Genomic DNA, 17,504 nt, shown 5'->3' on the forward strand with positions numbered 1-17,504 from the left:
CATGTGCAGATGTGAGGCTGGGACCTTCTGTGAGGAGATGGCGCTTGAGCAAGTCCCTCTGGCTCCATGAGATGCATTGCACATGCTCTGTGTATACCCAAGAAGGGGGGAAAGACTTGGGTGAACTTTTCTGCCTCCCTTCCCTTCACTCCACTGCTGCTCGGAAGGCAGCCATCCCAGCCTGGCCCCTTACGGCACTTCAACATGAAGTGGGGACCAGAAAGGGACAGGCAGGACTCAGGAGCTGCCTTACGACTCCTGGCCGAGTCTATGAAATAGACCCCCCCACCCCGCCGAGAAGCCTACAGCCACCACCTCTTTGTTGGCAGCAAAATCCTCCAGCAGCCACTCCCGGCTCGGTTCCGGCCAGCAAAGAAGTGGCAAAAACCATGCAGGTCCATCCCATTGACCCCGCTGCACTGGAGGGACTTGCCTGAGCAACTCCAAGCAGAGCAGTGCATCAGGCAATCAGATGATCCTGAGCGGACAACGCCTAGAACACAGTGGCAGCGGCACATTGGAGAAGCGGAGCAAAGCCAGAGGTCAGTAATTTTTGCTGCAAGAAGCCTACAGCTGACGCGTCTTTTTTTTGGTGTGCCTGGAGTCCAGTTGCACTGAAAAAAACACATGGCGGCTGCAGGCATCTCATGACAAGAGTGAGATGTGGGCTGGCAGGAACCTCAGCCACAACAGTGGCTCAGCCCTGGCTTGCCTTCCCTGGCAGCCAGCTGTGGGAGGAAGGTAAGGTCACAGCCGTGGGACAACAAAAGAGGAGGTCATGGGGGAAGAAACGGGGAGATTAAAGGCTGGGGCCTCTGAAAGAGGGAAAATTGGGTGAGTCGTGTGACTGGTGAAGGGAGAGCAGGCATCATGCAGGATTAGGCTAGGCCTGCCTGGGCAGAAAATAGGTAGATAGGTAGAAATTCGGTTTTTTTCCTACTGGATTCTGTGGGCGTGGCTTGGTTGGGGGTCATGTGACTGAGTGGGCATGAGTGTGAGTGACATCAAGTTGGACATGCCCACTCAGTCACATGATCCTTCCCTACCAAGCCACGCCCATAGAACCGGTAGGGGGGGAAATTGAATACACCACTGGTCCCTTCACCACCTGAATGTGCACATGTTGCAAATTCCTTTTTGGGAGGGCTGTTGTAATTTCAAACTGTCACTAATAGACTGGTTGTAAGTTGAGAACTACCTGTTTGGCTTTCATTTAGAACTTTCTGTACTGAAAAATATAACAACGCTTTGGGAGCAGTAAGAACTTGGAATGATTCAATGTGAAAGAAGTAAATGTTAATTAAAAAGGCTCATTGAAAGAAGCATTTCAGATTCATCAAAAGGATCATAAAGTAGCATTCTAACCATCATTTAATTTCCTTGTTGCTATATTAAAATATTAGATTAGAGAAAGATTTGAAATTCACATCTTGGTAGATGTGTTTCCATTCACAGTGTAAGTAGTAACCTATTTAGCGAGGATGGCACAGAAGGAACATATGCTATATCTAACATTTATCTTGCCAGGAAAATTACAGCAGTGCATCTAGGTCTGGTTGAATTAATATTCTTGTTTCTAGGCAATAAAAATTATCACCAGGTTTTTCTCAAAGGTGCTTTTTCAAGAGGCAACTGGACTTAGTTTTTCCTTGACGATGTTTCGCTTCTCATCCAAGAATCTTCTTCAGTTCTTGTGAAAAGACCATCCAGATAAGCACAATTTTAATTTCAAGAAGTGATTCTTCTGATCTGCTTTGAAAAAACATGAATGAGAATCAACCATTGAAACAATGTCAACTTATATCAACACTTGTTTATACATACACACACACGCACAAAATATACAACTAACACTCCTATTTGCACTGTTTTAATTCTTCCACCACAGCCCCCATACATAAGTTCACCCATAGTTTTTTTTTTTTTTAACCTGATTCCTGCTGTGGCTAAACAGGGAAACCATATGACAAAAAGATATTACGATTCTCAGTAATCCCATCTCCACCCAGTCATTATTGTTCAGAGATTTCAAGTTTAAGCTGTGAACGTTTTAAACAGACAACTGTGCAGGTTCTTCAAAAATGAAAGATTAGATACTTCATCCTATAGTACCAATGGTTATTTTCAAATGCCAGAGATAAAGCAAATACTCCTGCTGTAAATAGCTGACCATCAATACCAAGAGTTGAGCAGAGAGAATTGGATTCCACTGGGAAGAGAATTACTTTTTTCCTGCCATTGCCAAGACCTCCAACAGCAGGCAATCCTTCATTTTACAGAAGGTATCTTAGTACAGAAAGGAACAATTAGATACCGCAATAAAAAAAGCCATAGAGACATGTAAAGGCCCTTTCAAAAAAGACAATGTGACATGTTTCTCTATGTGTGAAATCCGCCGCTTTTTTTTTCTGGAGTCAAATATAAAGATGACCAGACAATGAGAAACTATGCCTAGAAGACTTCAAAAAGTGTTCACTGAATACGTTCTCAGATAACAGGTTACCCGTGGTTTTTTTGTGTATTTGATCCAGGAAATTAGCAAACAAGAGATGGTTGTCTGTGCTTAAATGTCAATCTTTCTCTTCTAAAGCAAACGATTTTTTCCTGCATACATGCAGCAAAGGGGAAAAATGTCAGTCAGGAGTAAGTACATTCTTGGTAAGCAAGCAAAAGCCTCAGGTGAGTTCTACTGGAAAGTCACAAAAAGCAATTGTGTCACATACATATAATAATCATGGGGGGGACCCTCACAGTTGTTAATATTTTATTGGGATCAAGCCAAATTGATAATGAAGAAATCACAAGTTTCTGAACTCTCCAAAAATCTCTGTGAGGCAAGATTATATGAAAGATATACATAGGAAAGTAAAAAAAAAATATTTCAGGCTTTTGAACCACAAGATTGTAGTTCAAATTAGTTTTAGGATGGAAATTGTAGACTAAATGCATTTGTGAATTGAACTACAATCAGTCTCACTATATTAGCAAAATCTAGCTGAATGCATTTTATATATTCAGAAAATAGATGGGTTTTTACTTCATATTTAAAAATTTTAAATTTCTTCCATGATGGTATCTCTTTATTCCAAATATTTAATATTGGTCTGGATGCTCAATACAAATATGAGTCATATTTCCTTTTACTAATATATCTTTCTCTGATTTAGTTATTAATATAGCAGGGTAGTTCTGTCAATAGGTTACCAGGACATGAGTAAACAATGATCTGTTGACTTATGTTGTGTAACAAACACCCAAATTAACTTACTGGGTGTTATGTATTATGGAAGGAAATCAAGCCAACCTAAGATGTTATGTCAAAGGTAAATGATTAGATGGTTTACTTTCCTCCCCAACTACTCCATAATGTAAGTAAACAGAGTTGATTTATTCCAATACTGGCAAGTATGCAATAGCTTCTATCACCATAAGTGCAGGGTGGAAGTTTGGGTATGCTAGATCAACAAAATGAGTCATTGTCTAATAAAAACAAAGAATCAAAAAGCCCTTGATTTTTATTGCCTTGATAGTTGACAATGATTCCTATTAAAGACCTAAAACAGTGTCAAATTACCTCTCCCTATTAAAATCCCGAAGTCCAAGAACTGGAAGGTAATAGTTCCTACAAATGGAGAATAGACATCCACAAAGCTGTAGTGTTTTCCCCCATAAAACAATCACACACGAAAGATGTCTATGGAGAGCCTCAGTCATCCCAGGTCATGGTTGTCCCAAATGTGCTTTTTCAAGAGGTAACTGGATTTTCAACTCTGAGCTGAAGAAGTTTCTTGGATGAGAAGTGAAACATTTTCAAAGAAAACCCCAAAAATCCAGTTGCCTCTTGAAAAAGCTCCTTTGGGACACATACAAAAGAGATTGACTACAGCTTCAACTAAGTTTGAAATATTTCAGTCTATCAAATGAGATTGGTGTCATGGGATCATAGATCCAGAACTGCTTTTAAACTGTCCTCATGAGGAAGTACTTAACAATGTGGCTAATAAAGGTCCCAAGTCTAACAGGACTGAGATTGCCTATATTTTATAGATACTGAGACTGCAATCTAGGTTGCCCATGACTATAGATTCAATCTTCACAGACTGCATGGAGATCTTATGATTCTTAACAATTTGGATTTAACATAAAGTTCCCACAATTCATTCTTCAAAGTCAAGAACATTCTATAAACAACTTTCTTGTAACACATGTCTGCAAAGCCCATAAATACCGTGTCTCCACCTACAGTTCTGAAACCAATCATGGTGATTATAAAGAAACTCCAGAATTTTAATTTAAAGAGCTGGTTGTATTTTTTAAAGGTCAAATGCTTAAATTAAGTATTTAAAAGAAAAAGCTCCAAAGAAATGAAATCTGTAGCTTGTTTTGTACTAAGTGCAATTCTGGGTAATTCAACCCAATCAAAATGTGATTGTAGACAATCTGTCTGGTTCAGCTAAATTTGCTCCGTGCAAAACAAAATAAAACAAAAGTGCAGGTAATGGTGTTGTGCTAAATCCTTTCACTTCTTACAGCTATTTTTTTTTCAGATTTGGCCTGTTAGAGATTTTTTTACTCCAGATCTAAGAATAATTAGAAGATTCTAGATTGGAGAAATTTTGCTGTATTCTCTGTGGCTGCTACTTCTCTCTTGAAATCATTATGCAGTATGTCCGGAGAAGAGCCAACCTGTGGTTGTAATTGGCTGAAGGACATCTGACTTGATATCAGCTATTACAAGGAGCTACATCCTGAATTCATCCATTGGAGTTTAAGAGATTTTCTATACAGCAAGTTTAGTTCAATGCAATTTATGAAATTTTCATTCATTTACTTATCTGATTGATATGTCACCTTCCTTTTGAGAAATCAAGGAGTCTTAGCAAGAATCTCTTATTTTAACTTTATAATGGCAATGTTGTAAATAAGTTGAGGCAAGACAGAATGACTGATCCAATGAGATTCCCTGAATAAGGGTGGAATTCAATTTTGCTTATCAATCCAACTCCTTAACTTCTATGTAATTCTGTCCCAAGCTAACAGTCAGTATGGCAGCAAAGGTATTAAATATTTATTATAGATACATACTAATTTTCTGAAGATCAGAAAATGAAGTTGAAATATTTTGGACACCAAATGAGAAGAAGAGGACATTAAAAAAAGATCCTGATGTTGGGAACGATTGAAGGCAAAAGAAGAAGCCAGCAGTGAATGACATGGTTAGGTAGTGCCATTGATGCAATGAACATGAAATTGAGAAAACTCTAAGAGACAGAGGATGACTGTGGAGGATAGCATGCTATGGTCTATGGGTTTGTGACATAACTTATTGGCTGAACAACAGCACTTTTCCTCTATAGCAACAGATCTCTATAGCAGCATTCCCTTGTAGCTTGGTGGCCCAGCAGAGAGGGAGGGGAGAACAAGGGCACATGAGCAACAGGCTGGTGTGAATGCGCATATGCACACTTGCATGAGTGTTGAGCCAGTGTGTACATGCATGTACACACAGCTCGACATGCATAACTTGAACTGTGTGTTTGTACACATGCCAGCCCACCACTTATGGAGCTGGTTCCAAATAATCCGCAGCCTGTTACTGCAAGGGTCTTCAAACTTGGCAAGTTTAAGACTTGTGGACTTCAACTCCCAGAATTCCTGAGCTAATATGACTGGAGGAGGAATTCTGGGAGTTAAAGTCCACAAGTCTTAAAGCTGTCAAGTTTGAAGACCCGTGCTAGTGGTTGGAGACCCCTACTCTATAGGGCTATCACTCTCTGTCATGTTATAGACTCATTTATATTGCAGGATAATCAAAGATAATGTCTGGCCCATGATCAGTGGTAATTATTTGGCTGAACTGGGTTTGAAAAGAATCTCCTCAGATGTAAGCTGTCATTTCAATCACTATATCATCTCCACAAGATTTGGGCAATGAATACTTGGCCATTTTAGAGCTATGTAAATTAATGTCTCCATTTCTAATAAATTTGACAATTGCAAAAACAGTCTAATGAATCCCAGGTTTGTTGATCATGTCACTTCATATGGTTTGCTTCCCGGTCTAGCCGATTTCATGTTTTTATTATCTGAATTCTAGTCACAGAAGATGGAGACCACTAGAGGGAGTATCTTGTCCTTTCACTGAGTTTCATTGCTTGGGGACAAATCATGGCAAACAAATGACATCTAGTTTTGAAATTTTGAAAATCTGCTCTGCTTACCAATGGGGTGACATTATGATTAGACTTATGCTGTAATCCTTTGAGGTTTTACCAAAATTTATTTTTAACAACATCAATAACAATAATAATAAAAAAACACCGAACAGTCATTTTTAGCACAACTGTGAGAGGACAGGCTGCCTACAAAATGGCCAGCATCTGGGCTGCTCTTTACCCTTTTCTTTTCTCTAGCCAACACAGGAACTGTTGGCTGTAGGCAGAGAAGCAAACAGCTGCGTGGTTTTGATAAGGGGTTGGGGAAGAGAGAGAGAATGAGATATGTGGTCATCTGTGGAAATAAAGCAGTTAAAAGTAGACAGAAAAAGATACTATTCTCCAACAATAGGACTCAGGGAGAGCGAAGAGTAGTGGTTGGAAGAGCAGTAGGAGAACGTATAGTAGAAGTGGGAAAGAGGAGCAGAAGGCAATAGGTATGGTTATTTGAGTGCTTGTGTGCATGTAGCTGAGAGACCTATGCTGCTGTGTTGACTTTCTTGAGTTTTGGAGCCCACTGACTTGGGTATGCATGAAGAAATCCATGACACCAACTCACCTCACAGGGTTATTGTGGAGAAATGGGAGGAGAAAAGAGTATTAGGTATGTCTACTGCCTTTATTTCTAAACAAAATATAATTGGAATTACAAATAAGCATTTCTTCAGGAATCCTAGTGTACTTGCCACCTCAAGAAAGGGTCTCCATTTCACATGCGTGAAATTTGTATTTCTTTTATACAGTAGTGGTATCTTAATTCTTAGTGATGATCCAAACAACATAAAAACCACTTTATAAAGTGGTAAGAAGACCTGTGATTGTGTTTGGTCTACTTTGCTCTTTTGAAAAGAGCACAAATTCTACAGGCTATGATTGCAAATTAGTGCAAATTAGGATCTTTATCTACTAAAAAAAAAAACCCAAAACCTGGATGTAAAAGCCTCCTGGAAATGAGCTAAAAACTATAAACTATCTAGGGAACATCTTGGAGTGAAATATGTGTATTTCTAAACGTTACCATATTGCCAGAGACCACCTCTCTGTTAATCTGTCAGGTTGAGAAGTTCTGACTGATTCAAAGCCTGGTATAAGCCAATAAATAACAGCTAATCAAACACAGGGCAGTAGAGTGGTTCTCCGCATCTTTTTCCAGGTTTTCATTGGATCAGACCAGGGGTGTCAAACTCAGCGTCACATGACATATTGGGACTTTTTTCCCCTTTGCTAAACTGGGCATGGCCAGCATGTGACTTATCCAGCCTGCACACCACAAGTTTAACAGTTCTGGATTAGACAGTGTTTCTCAATTTGGGCCGCTTTAAGATGTGTGGACTTCAACTCCCAGAATTCCCCAGATAGCAAAGCAAAGAGTAGGTGTCCACACATCTAAAAGCGGCCCAAGTTGAGAAACACTGGATTAGAGGGAATTGGCTTTCAAAATTGATTAGAAAGGAGAGAAGAATTTCAGAGAGTGACAAGTCAAAGTCAGCCATTGACATTATGAGAGTGAACTTCAATCTGGAGCATGCTAGTACTAGGCCAACATTTTCACCATGACACCAAATCCCTTTGTTTATCTGTGCATACCTGAGATAATCTATATTGTTGTACCCCTTAAATTATGATAGTGCAATTTTATTCTGATTAAGATGAGATTATAAAAAAGAGGTCACAAAATTTCCAGCCAGCAAAGATCTTGCTAATGTTTAAAACATTCCACATTCATCTGCCTTTCCATCAAGCTGAAAAGCTTGTCTTCAAGCTTCTTTGCTGATAACATCACACCTGACCACAGAGTAAAACAAAACAAAACCCTGCTTCACATAATGGGTCCTTGGCACTTCAGCCTTTCAAAAATCACAACTGTATTTCCTCTAATTGCAGAGAAAGAGAAGAATACCATGGAAGAAAATACATATATCTCAAGTTTGAACTCTGGAGGCCTTGGTGGTCTCTGAGCTTGGTTGTTTGCTTGCTGACATCTTATTACCAACTAGATAACATCATTTGTACTAGTGAGTGTAAATAGTCCTCACTTAATGACTGATTGTATAATGACCATTTGAGGTTGCAACGGATCTTACCAGAGCTACTTATTCCCAAAATATCTTCAAAATAAGTTAGCTTATAAGTTACCTGGCTTCAAAGTTCCAAAAGCCACAAACACCCTTCCCCTGCAATCATGTGATCATATCATAACTAGTTTAGCAATTGGTTCACATCACTTTATTTGTTAAATTTATTTGCTGTTTGTCTCACTATGGGGCTATGCTAGACAGCTTGCAATAATAAAAGGGAAGAAAAATGAAAAGGCATGTAAGCAAAATAGAGGTGAAATAGAACAATAAAGTAAACAACACCAAAGGAATACAATGAGAATAAATATATCAATATGATAACTAAAATGATGGGTGGGTGGAAAGCAGAGCGTTGGGATAAATGGGTTGAGCCAATCTTGTAGCCATCTCTAGTATGGAACTCCCCCCCCGCTCCCGGGCCAACTGACAAAGCCTTAGCTTCAAGTTCTTGCAGAAGGATAGGAATATGATGGTAGATCTTATCTGATAGGATAAGCTATTCCAAAGAGCAGGCACAGGGGCAGAGGAGGTTCTTTTTCTGGATCCTGATAGTAGATGTTCTTTAACTGATAGGATCTGAAGTAGATCTTCTCTGTCAGCACAAATAGGATGGGCTTGTCCTGGTGGAATGTTGTGGTTCATCAGGTAATCTGCTCCCAGGCCATTAAGGGCTTTAATGGTCATAAGTGACCTCTTGAGCACTGGTAGCCAATGAAGTTGACATAGAAGAGGTGCAATAAGGGCTACTCTAGGAGTCCCAAAGACTGTTCTTGCTGCTGCACTTCGCACCAATTTAAGCTTCTGAATGGACTTCAAGGGTAGCTCCATGTAGAATACATTGCAGTAGTTCAGGTAAGAGATTTCAGCACAAAGAGTCATGATCCAAGAAAGGTTACAACTGGGGCATAAACAGAAGCTATACAAAAACTAGTTATGCTTGCCACCTGGCAGGAGGCATGAGTCCAGGAGAACCCCTAAATTGCATGCTGGGTTTGAACAGGAGAGTACAACTCCATAGTAATAGCAATAGCACCTACACACCACTTTACAGCTCTCTCTAAGTGGTTTACAGAGACAGCATATTGCCCCCAACAATTTGGGTCCTCATTTTAGCAACCTCGGAAGGAGGGAAGGCTGAGTCAACCTTGAGCCTTGTAGGATTTGAACTGCCAAACTGCAGGCAGCCAGCCCAGCAGGCAGCAGAAATAGCCTGCAGTACTGCACTTGAACCACTGCGCCACCGTGGCTTCATCCTGAAGTAAAGATGACAAATATTCAGATTCTGAGGCTCCATGCACTCAGGGCCATTCAGTCTTGCCAGGGTTCAGCCTAAGTCCATTATCCCTCACCTAGATCCCTACGGTGTCCAGGCATCAAAAGATGCAAAATGGCAATCTGCTGCATCCCACAGTCACATGACTGTGATTTGAGGTGTCTTTTGCTGGTTTCCACCCTTTTTTTGTCCTGCTTCCAGAAATTTTTTGGGGAGGGAATAATGGATTATTTTAACAACAGTGGCATTTGCTTAATGACTGCCACCAAAAGCAGGTGTAAAAATCAGGGGCAATCATGTAGAGGTCTGCCTAATGACTGCTACTTCTTATGACTGTAACTGCAGGCTCCCTTATGGTTATAATTTGAGGACTGTTTATACAGTATTTGCCCTACAGTGATCGTGGGGATGTAGTTTTCTCCTTGGGAAACTCTCACTAGTGCTGATAAAGTTAGTCAAGTAATGAAATGTCTGCAAGCAAATAACCAAGCTCAGAGAGCACCCATTAAGAGAAAATTAATTTTCTTCCTTTCTGCCTGGGAACAGCAGAAACTATGGTATCTACAGATTTGGAAGGCGCTCCGAAGGCCTTCTTCCACCAATCTAAATCCTGCTCTCTTCATGGAATTGCTAAACACATGAGTTTATTTTAACTTAAAATAAATTGAACTGGGTTTAAAAAGAGATTTTACAGTGGTCCCAGGAACGCACCCCATGATCATGTGTAGTCTGCAGCATTGTTCCAAACAATTTTAATGGTAGACCTTGATTGCAATGTTCACAATATATGTGAATCACATCAATGGATGAAAAAAGTCCTGTATAGGTCAGCATCAAATCACAACTGGAAACTATAGTTTGTAGATGGCGGATTGCAACTGTGGTCTAGCCCAGTGTTTCTCAACCTTGGTAATTTTGAGACACTAGCTTGATATAAGAAAGAAGATGTTAATTTATTTGTGGTCATCTAGAATTTCCTAATTTATTTTGTCAGCTTCTCTAAGTAATTTGTTGAAGTGCCAGGTCAATACAAAAAGAAGGCAAACAAACTTGAAATTGGCCAAATGAAACATGATTGATCAACAGTAAGACATGATTCTGGCTTATTTAACAAGCCATACTTGTCACTCCATATAAACCGAGAAATTTGCTTAATGCTTTTGACTCACATCCTTCCATTCATAGAACAATCACTTCAATTAGTTCCTAAATAGACCACTGCATAGAGTGGAAATGCAGCCTTTCCCAGGAAAGTAGCTTTTCTTTTCTCTGCGAACATCCTTTCATAACACAAATGAATGCAGTAACCTAATTTAATTTGGATGAGATAATGAAAATCACATCACCTTTATGTGAGTAAAGTATTCATTTCTGATTTTCAAAGAGGATTGGACTTTTTGTTCCTTTTCTGCATGCCCGTGAATTTCATGCATCAATTATGTCTGGTTATTTTGGCTGTCCCACACTTTTTTCTCCACTAGATAGGTTAGATGGGTGATAGTTACCTCTGCACACTTATGGGTGGGTGGGTGGATGGGGGGGGTTGTACCTTTGAGCCAGGATTGGCTTCTGATGATTGCCTGGCCAAATCCCTGCAGTTATCTTGCCAGGTTTTCAGAAATGGTTTGTCCTTGCCCTCTTCTTAGGACTGAAAGGGAGGGACTGGCCCAAGATCACCCAAAGGTTTTATACCTAAGGCAGGACTAGAACTCACGGTCTCCTGGTTTTGAACCGGGTGCCTTTACTACCATACCAGACTGGCTCACCTGAGAATTTATGTACCCACAGCGTAAACAAAAGGATATTGTACCAGTTGATTACACCTGCCCCAGGCAAGTACCTTTTGAACCTCAGAGCTTAACATTAGTGGAAGGCTAGTGTGTGGGAAATCCTGAAAACCATCTTCCAAAAGTTCCTCTTTGAGAAAAACCAGTCTCTAAGCTCACTGCCTTTTAAGGTTGGACAGAGCAGGAAATACAACCACAATTGACCGTTACTATTAGTTGGGCTTCGCACTTCAACTAAGCTGTAAATCCTGACTTACAACTACAATAACTGGATTCACATGACCCACCCATAACCTCCACTTCACTTGATATAAGAGCCCACCTCCCCATTTTTTGTGTGAATATTTGAATGTATTAATATTAGTCTTCAAATGGGTAGGTTATTTTTGTTGTCTAAACATCATGTTGTGTCACCTTCTGGCAAAATGTCCTGTGAATAGCCATGCTTAGAACATTATCCTGGAAAATACAGAATGGCAAGCCTTGAATAACAAAGAGCTTTTGCGCTCACTGACAAAAGAGAGCTATTAAATGCTTTAACCGCTATTACATTATCTTCAAATAAGTGCCATATGGTGCAGAAGTCCCTTCTTTATGATAAATTTGTTGAGGTTTCAATAATGAAATGTATAAAGAGCCTGTTAAAATACAATAGAAAATAATCAACCTGTGATATGAGTGAGAGCTGTGGATGTTTTAAAATGAATGACAAGCAATAACAGGCTAAGGGCAAAGACATTCCACAGCTTCATAACAAAATTAATCTTCCTGGCTCCTTGGTAACATGTCATTATAATTCCCCCCATTTCAAAAATGCCATGCTTCCTAAGAGAGTCCCTGCCTTCTGTGCGGAGCAGCTGTGACTGGAGCCATGGATTGGAACTCAGTGATCCCCTTGTAGCTTTTTCTCTTGATGCAAAATGCGGTTTTAATCATTCTTGGCCTAAATTGAAAAAAAATATCCTGGAAGAATGCTATGGCAAACTAGTTCCATAACCCAGCCAACAGCTTGGACGAGCAATTAAGAATCCCCGTTATCCTCATTTCTATTATTTAGATTGTGCCAACTTTATGTAAACTGGTGTGAACTGGACAAAGCTTTTGGCAATGTCTAAGGGGCTATGTTCAATCTTCATGATAAATCTTAGGGTTCCTTGCATTCCAAAATTGCTATTTTTCCAATGCAGATTTTAACATTCCTAATCATGACTGTGCCCATTGGATTAGAATTCTGCCAGTTCAGAACTGAAGCATGCCATTAAAACAAGTGAAAATGAAAATGATTTCAGGAAAACTCCTGAAATCCAGTTTCTACATTTTGGTTTGAGAAGAGCTTGTTATATTAATCCTAACCTTTTCTTACTTTTTGTTTACATTTTTGACTCTAGCATGGCACTAAATTTACAAAGGATGGTTTTTACATTTTTTGAGGTGGAAGGAATAAGCTAGAGAATTTTTTAAAAAAGGTTCTGCTAAGTTGACTTTATGATAATGTATGACAGTCAATGCCTCACATATATTACCCAGACAGCTGCTCTGCAAACAAGAAATTTGCCAAGGTGGTTTCAATGACATTCTCAACATCATTTTTTTTAATTCAGTAGGAAGTCTGTACATAAAGCTAGAATAAACATATTCATGCTGTTGCTAGGAGCTTTAGAGGTTTAAGAAATCCTCCAAAAAGTACTATGATCTCAAATTTAAGACATTATTAAAAGTATGTGGAAAAATGTAAAGAAACAATAACCTGAAACTGTAACATCAACATGCTTTTTTCCATAAAAACAATACAAGATGCTTAATTATGTCAGCTAAACATCTAATGACTGCATGATTACAATGTGTCAGGTTTGATTAATATTAACCTTATTTTGGTTTTATTTTCTGTAGTTTGGGCATTCTGTGTAAACATAGATTAGTTTTGGTCCAGAATATTGTGTGAACCTCCAAAATGAGTGAATTTAACCATATTAAGCTTATTATGCAACCAGAACCCCCCCCCAAAAAGGAATTCTGATGATATACTAAAAAGCAATTTATTTGCACTGTAACAATATCATCATGTTAAAATCCTTGAATTCAAATCCTCTGGCATCCATTTATGGCAGAATAACATTATCTGCCTGCCATCCTGTGATGCCAGAGCATTTTAATGATGTAAGAATCAAGGCAGTGTTAGTTCAGAGCTGCTTGTAGGTTTATTCTTCAAGCCATGAGTTTTCGTTCTTAAATTTCTTTCAGGTCTGGATCCTAACCTTGCAATTGTGGATTGTTCAAGTGAAAACACAACGTCTGCAGGAAACTTTTGATATAAATTAGTTCTCAGTAAAAGGGGAAACAAGTGGTCCCAATGTCCCTGTGAATGTTTTTTGGGGACCACCAGATTCCATGCCTTAAAAATCATTCTTAAAATATAACTTTAGCTCTAGTTTTCATTCTAACCTGTTGAGTTTAACATATCGTAAACAAAGCCTCTGATTCTAGCATAATCTGTATTTACAAAAATATGTGTCACCTCATAAAATCCTGTAAGCAATGGTTGTTTGAAATGATCCCCCTATCAATGAAAATAGGAAAGGAAGCTGAGAAAGTAGAGAGGTCTTATTAAGCTTAGGGTTGTTCACATGGTATGGTCAAAAAATGAAAGCCATCTAGAATTTTCTTCATCAGACTCTGTGGATATATGCTCATTCAGGGTAGAGGCAAGGAACAATTGAACCAATTTTTCAACTATAAATTATGTTTTATTATGAGCCACAAAGAATTGCATCTTTTTTGTAGATAGTTCAATGGTCTCTCTTAAGCTGTTTGCAGAGTCCTCATTTTACCCACCTCGGAGGGATGGAAGGCTGAGTCAACCTTGAGTCTGGTGAGATTTGAACTGCCAAATTGCAGGAAGCCAGCAGTCAGCAGAAGTAGCTTGCAGTACTGCACTCTAACCACTGTGCCATCGTGGCTAAATGCCCTCAAAAGCTATTTTTCCTCCTTGTAAAAGTTAGAATGCTTTTTGTGATTCTTTGCCCAGGATGGATAGTAGAAACATTCTCTTTCAGTTAGCATTAAGGAACAAGTTCATAAGTTAGGCCAGTGGCAACTGGTTTTGTAAGTGTGGGCGGGTATGGGTGTGAGTGTGATCAATCACACATATGATAGCATCCATTTTGTGAATTGGCAAATAATCTCCACGCTGCTCATTTTGTCAAATCACCTGCAACACACTACCCAAATCCTAAATATATACACTTTCCCCAGTTAGCATTTCCTTGTTCTAGAAGATTTCTAAAGTCTCCCTCTTCCTTTTAAGACTTCACTGATCTATTTTTAGCCATTCTAATTCGATCTGATCCTGGAAAATCACCCTTCTGCAGTAACACTTTGTGTGTCAACCTATCCTTTTGCTTGTGCAGCCACTATCACTCCTGGAAGCTGGTGAAGAGCTAGAACTGAAGTGAAGCAAGAAAACCAGAGAGAAACCTCATTAATTTCATTGTTCCCTGGAGTCCCAAGATCAAGTGCAAATGGAGCAAACAGGGCAGGAAGCAGCAAAATTAGTTACCCAAAGATTTTCCACCATAATGGCCACTCACAAAACATTGTTGTTTTTTTCTTAAAGGCCACTTTAACAAATGCTTTTCCAAAACCCTTTTTTAAAACCATTTTTACTTTTCTAAAATAAGGATTAGTGCTTCTCACCTTCTCACCCACATAAGAAAAAAAAATTCATTTGGTTAGGATGCACAGGGTTTGCATTTATATTAGTTATTAGGGAGTGAAATGATGGATATCAGTGCTTCTCCTTTACTGTTCAATTATCTAATGGCTTGTTGCTTCTCTCTGTTCCAAAGAAATAGCAAAATCATCAAGTTGCAGATGACATCAGCTGGCAAGAAAAGCCAATAGTCCAGAAGATAGGTTCAGGTTTCAAAGGAATCTCAACAGATATGAACACTGGAGCCTATCTAAAAAAAAAAAAATTCAATGAGGAGAAAAGTAAGGTTCTACATTTACACAAGAAAACCCAAATGCATGGGTATAGTATAGATATTACCATATTTGGCTCAATAGTAGTAACTGTGAGAGGGCTCTTGGAGTCCTATTGGACAATCACTTAAATATGAGTCAACAATGTGCTGCAGCTGCCAAAAAAGTCGACACAATTCTAGGCTGCATTAATCAAGATCACATAACGGGTTAATACCAAAGGTGGTATTCAGCAAGTTCTGACCAGTTCTCAAGAACTGGTAGCGGAAATTTTGAATAGTTTGGAGAACTGGCAAATATCACCTCTGACTGGAGATTTTACAGTAACCTTCCCCTGCCATGCCCACCAAGCCATGCCCACAGAACCAGTAGTAAAACAATTTGAATCCCACCACTGGTTAATATCATTTTATAATGCCTTTGAAAACCACACTTGGAATATTGTATCTATTTTTTGTTTGCCATGACATGAAAAAGATATTGAGACTCTAGAAAGATGTTTAGACTAAAACATATGAAGAATGGGTGCAGGAATTGGGTATGTCTAGTTTAAAGAAAAGGAAGATTAGGGCTTATATGATGGCAGTGTTCCAATATCTGAGAGGCTGCCACAAAGAAGAGGGTGTCAGTTTATTTTCCAAAGCACCTGAAGGATAAGAAAAAATGGTTGGAAACTAATCAAGTAGAGAACTAACATAGAACTAAGGATAAATTTCCTGACAGAACAATTAGTCAGTGGAATGCATCAGAAGTTGTGGGTGATTACAGATCACAGATTAACAGAGTTGGAAGGTACCTTGTAGGCCTGTAATGGTGAACCTCTGCCACATGTGCTGGAAGTGGTGCGCAGAGCCATCTCTCCAGGCATGTCAGCAGTCACCTGTTGCTCTTTTGTGTTCCAGTGTATGCATGCGTGCCAGCCATCTGGTCTTTGCACGCACGGGAATGCCAAAAACCACAAGAGCAGCTCCCCAGCATGCATGTGCATGCTAGCCAACTGGTCTTCATGCATGTGGGAGTACCGGAAGCCAGAAGAGCTTGCACCTGGCATGCATGCACGCACTGGCCAGCTGGTCTTCACGCATGCATGCATGTTAAAAACTGGAAGACCAGGTGGATGGCACGCATGCACATGCTGGGGAACTAAGCTTTGTTTCCAGTGCTCCAACACGCGTGCATTGGTGAAGTGCTGTTTCAGTATCCAGCATGTGTGTGTGCGCGCGCACCCACGCTCCTGTTTTAGTACTTGGTGCCGAAAAAGTTAGCCACCACTGTTGTAGGTCATCTAGTCCAACTGCCCTGGCCAAGCAGGAGATCCTACACCATTTCTGACAAATGGCAGTCCAATCTCTTCTTGAAAGCCTCCAGTGAGTTAGCTCCCACAACTCCCAAAGGCAAGATGTTCCACTGGTTGATTGTTCTCATTGTCAATAAGGAGAAATTTCTCCTTATTTCTAGGTTGAATCTCTCCTTTATCAGTTTCCATCCATTATTCCTTGTCTGGCCTTCAGGTGCCTTGGAAAATAGCTGCACTCCCTTCTCTCTGTGGCAGCCCCTCAAATATTGGAAGACTGCTATCCTGTCTCCCCTGGTTCTTCTCTTCACTAGACTAGCCATGCCTGCAACCATTCTTCGTATGTTTTAGTCTCCAGTCCCCTAATCATCCTGGTTGCTTTTCTCTGTACTTTTCCTAGAGTCTCAACTAAAAATGGATGCAGTATTCTAGGTGTGGTCTTACTAAGGCTTTATAGAGTGGTATTAGTACCCCACTTGATCCTGATTGTATCCCTCTGTTAATGCAATTTAGGATTGTATTAGCTTTTTTGGTGGCAGCTGCGCATTGCTGACTCATATTTAGCTGGTTGTCCACTAAAACTCCAAGATCCCTCTCATTTACTGCTATTAAGCCTGATTTCACCCAGTCTATATGTGTACTTTTGGTTTTTCTTGCCTAAGTATAGGACTTTACTTTTCTCTACACTGAATTTTATTTTGTTAGATATGGCCCAGTGTTCTAGTCTGTCAAGATCCATCTGGATCTTGAGTCTATCTTCTTGTGTGTTAACTATTCTTGCCAGCTTAGTATCATCTGCAAATTTGGTAAGTTCCCCTTCTATTGCCTCATCTAAATTGTTTATGAAAATATTGAAGCATCCCACTGCTTACTTCC

At 39.6% G+C, this 17,504-nt stretch overlaps 1 protein-coding gene across 1 annotated transcript in view; it reads right to left on the reverse strand.

The window, feature by feature from the left end:
- Positions 1-1,353: 1,353 nt before the first annotated feature.
- Positions 1,354-17,504, reverse strand: part of THNSL1 (threonine synthase like 1) — a 30,878-nt gene continuing 14,727 nt past the window's right edge. The window contains exon 7 of the mRNA XM_087917957.1: positions 1,354-1,749. The gene's annotated coding sequence lies outside the window, so the exon portion shown is untranslated. The remainder of the gene's footprint in view (positions 1,750-17,504) is intronic.

This window comes from Pseudonaja textilis, chromosome Z, assembly GCF_049901715.1.
Source record: "Pseudonaja textilis isolate UNSWEBS1 chromosome Z, rPseTex1.2, whole genome shotgun sequence".
NCBI classification, from domain to species: domain Eukaryota; kingdom Metazoa; phylum Chordata; class Lepidosauria; order Squamata; family Elapidae; genus Pseudonaja; species Pseudonaja textilis.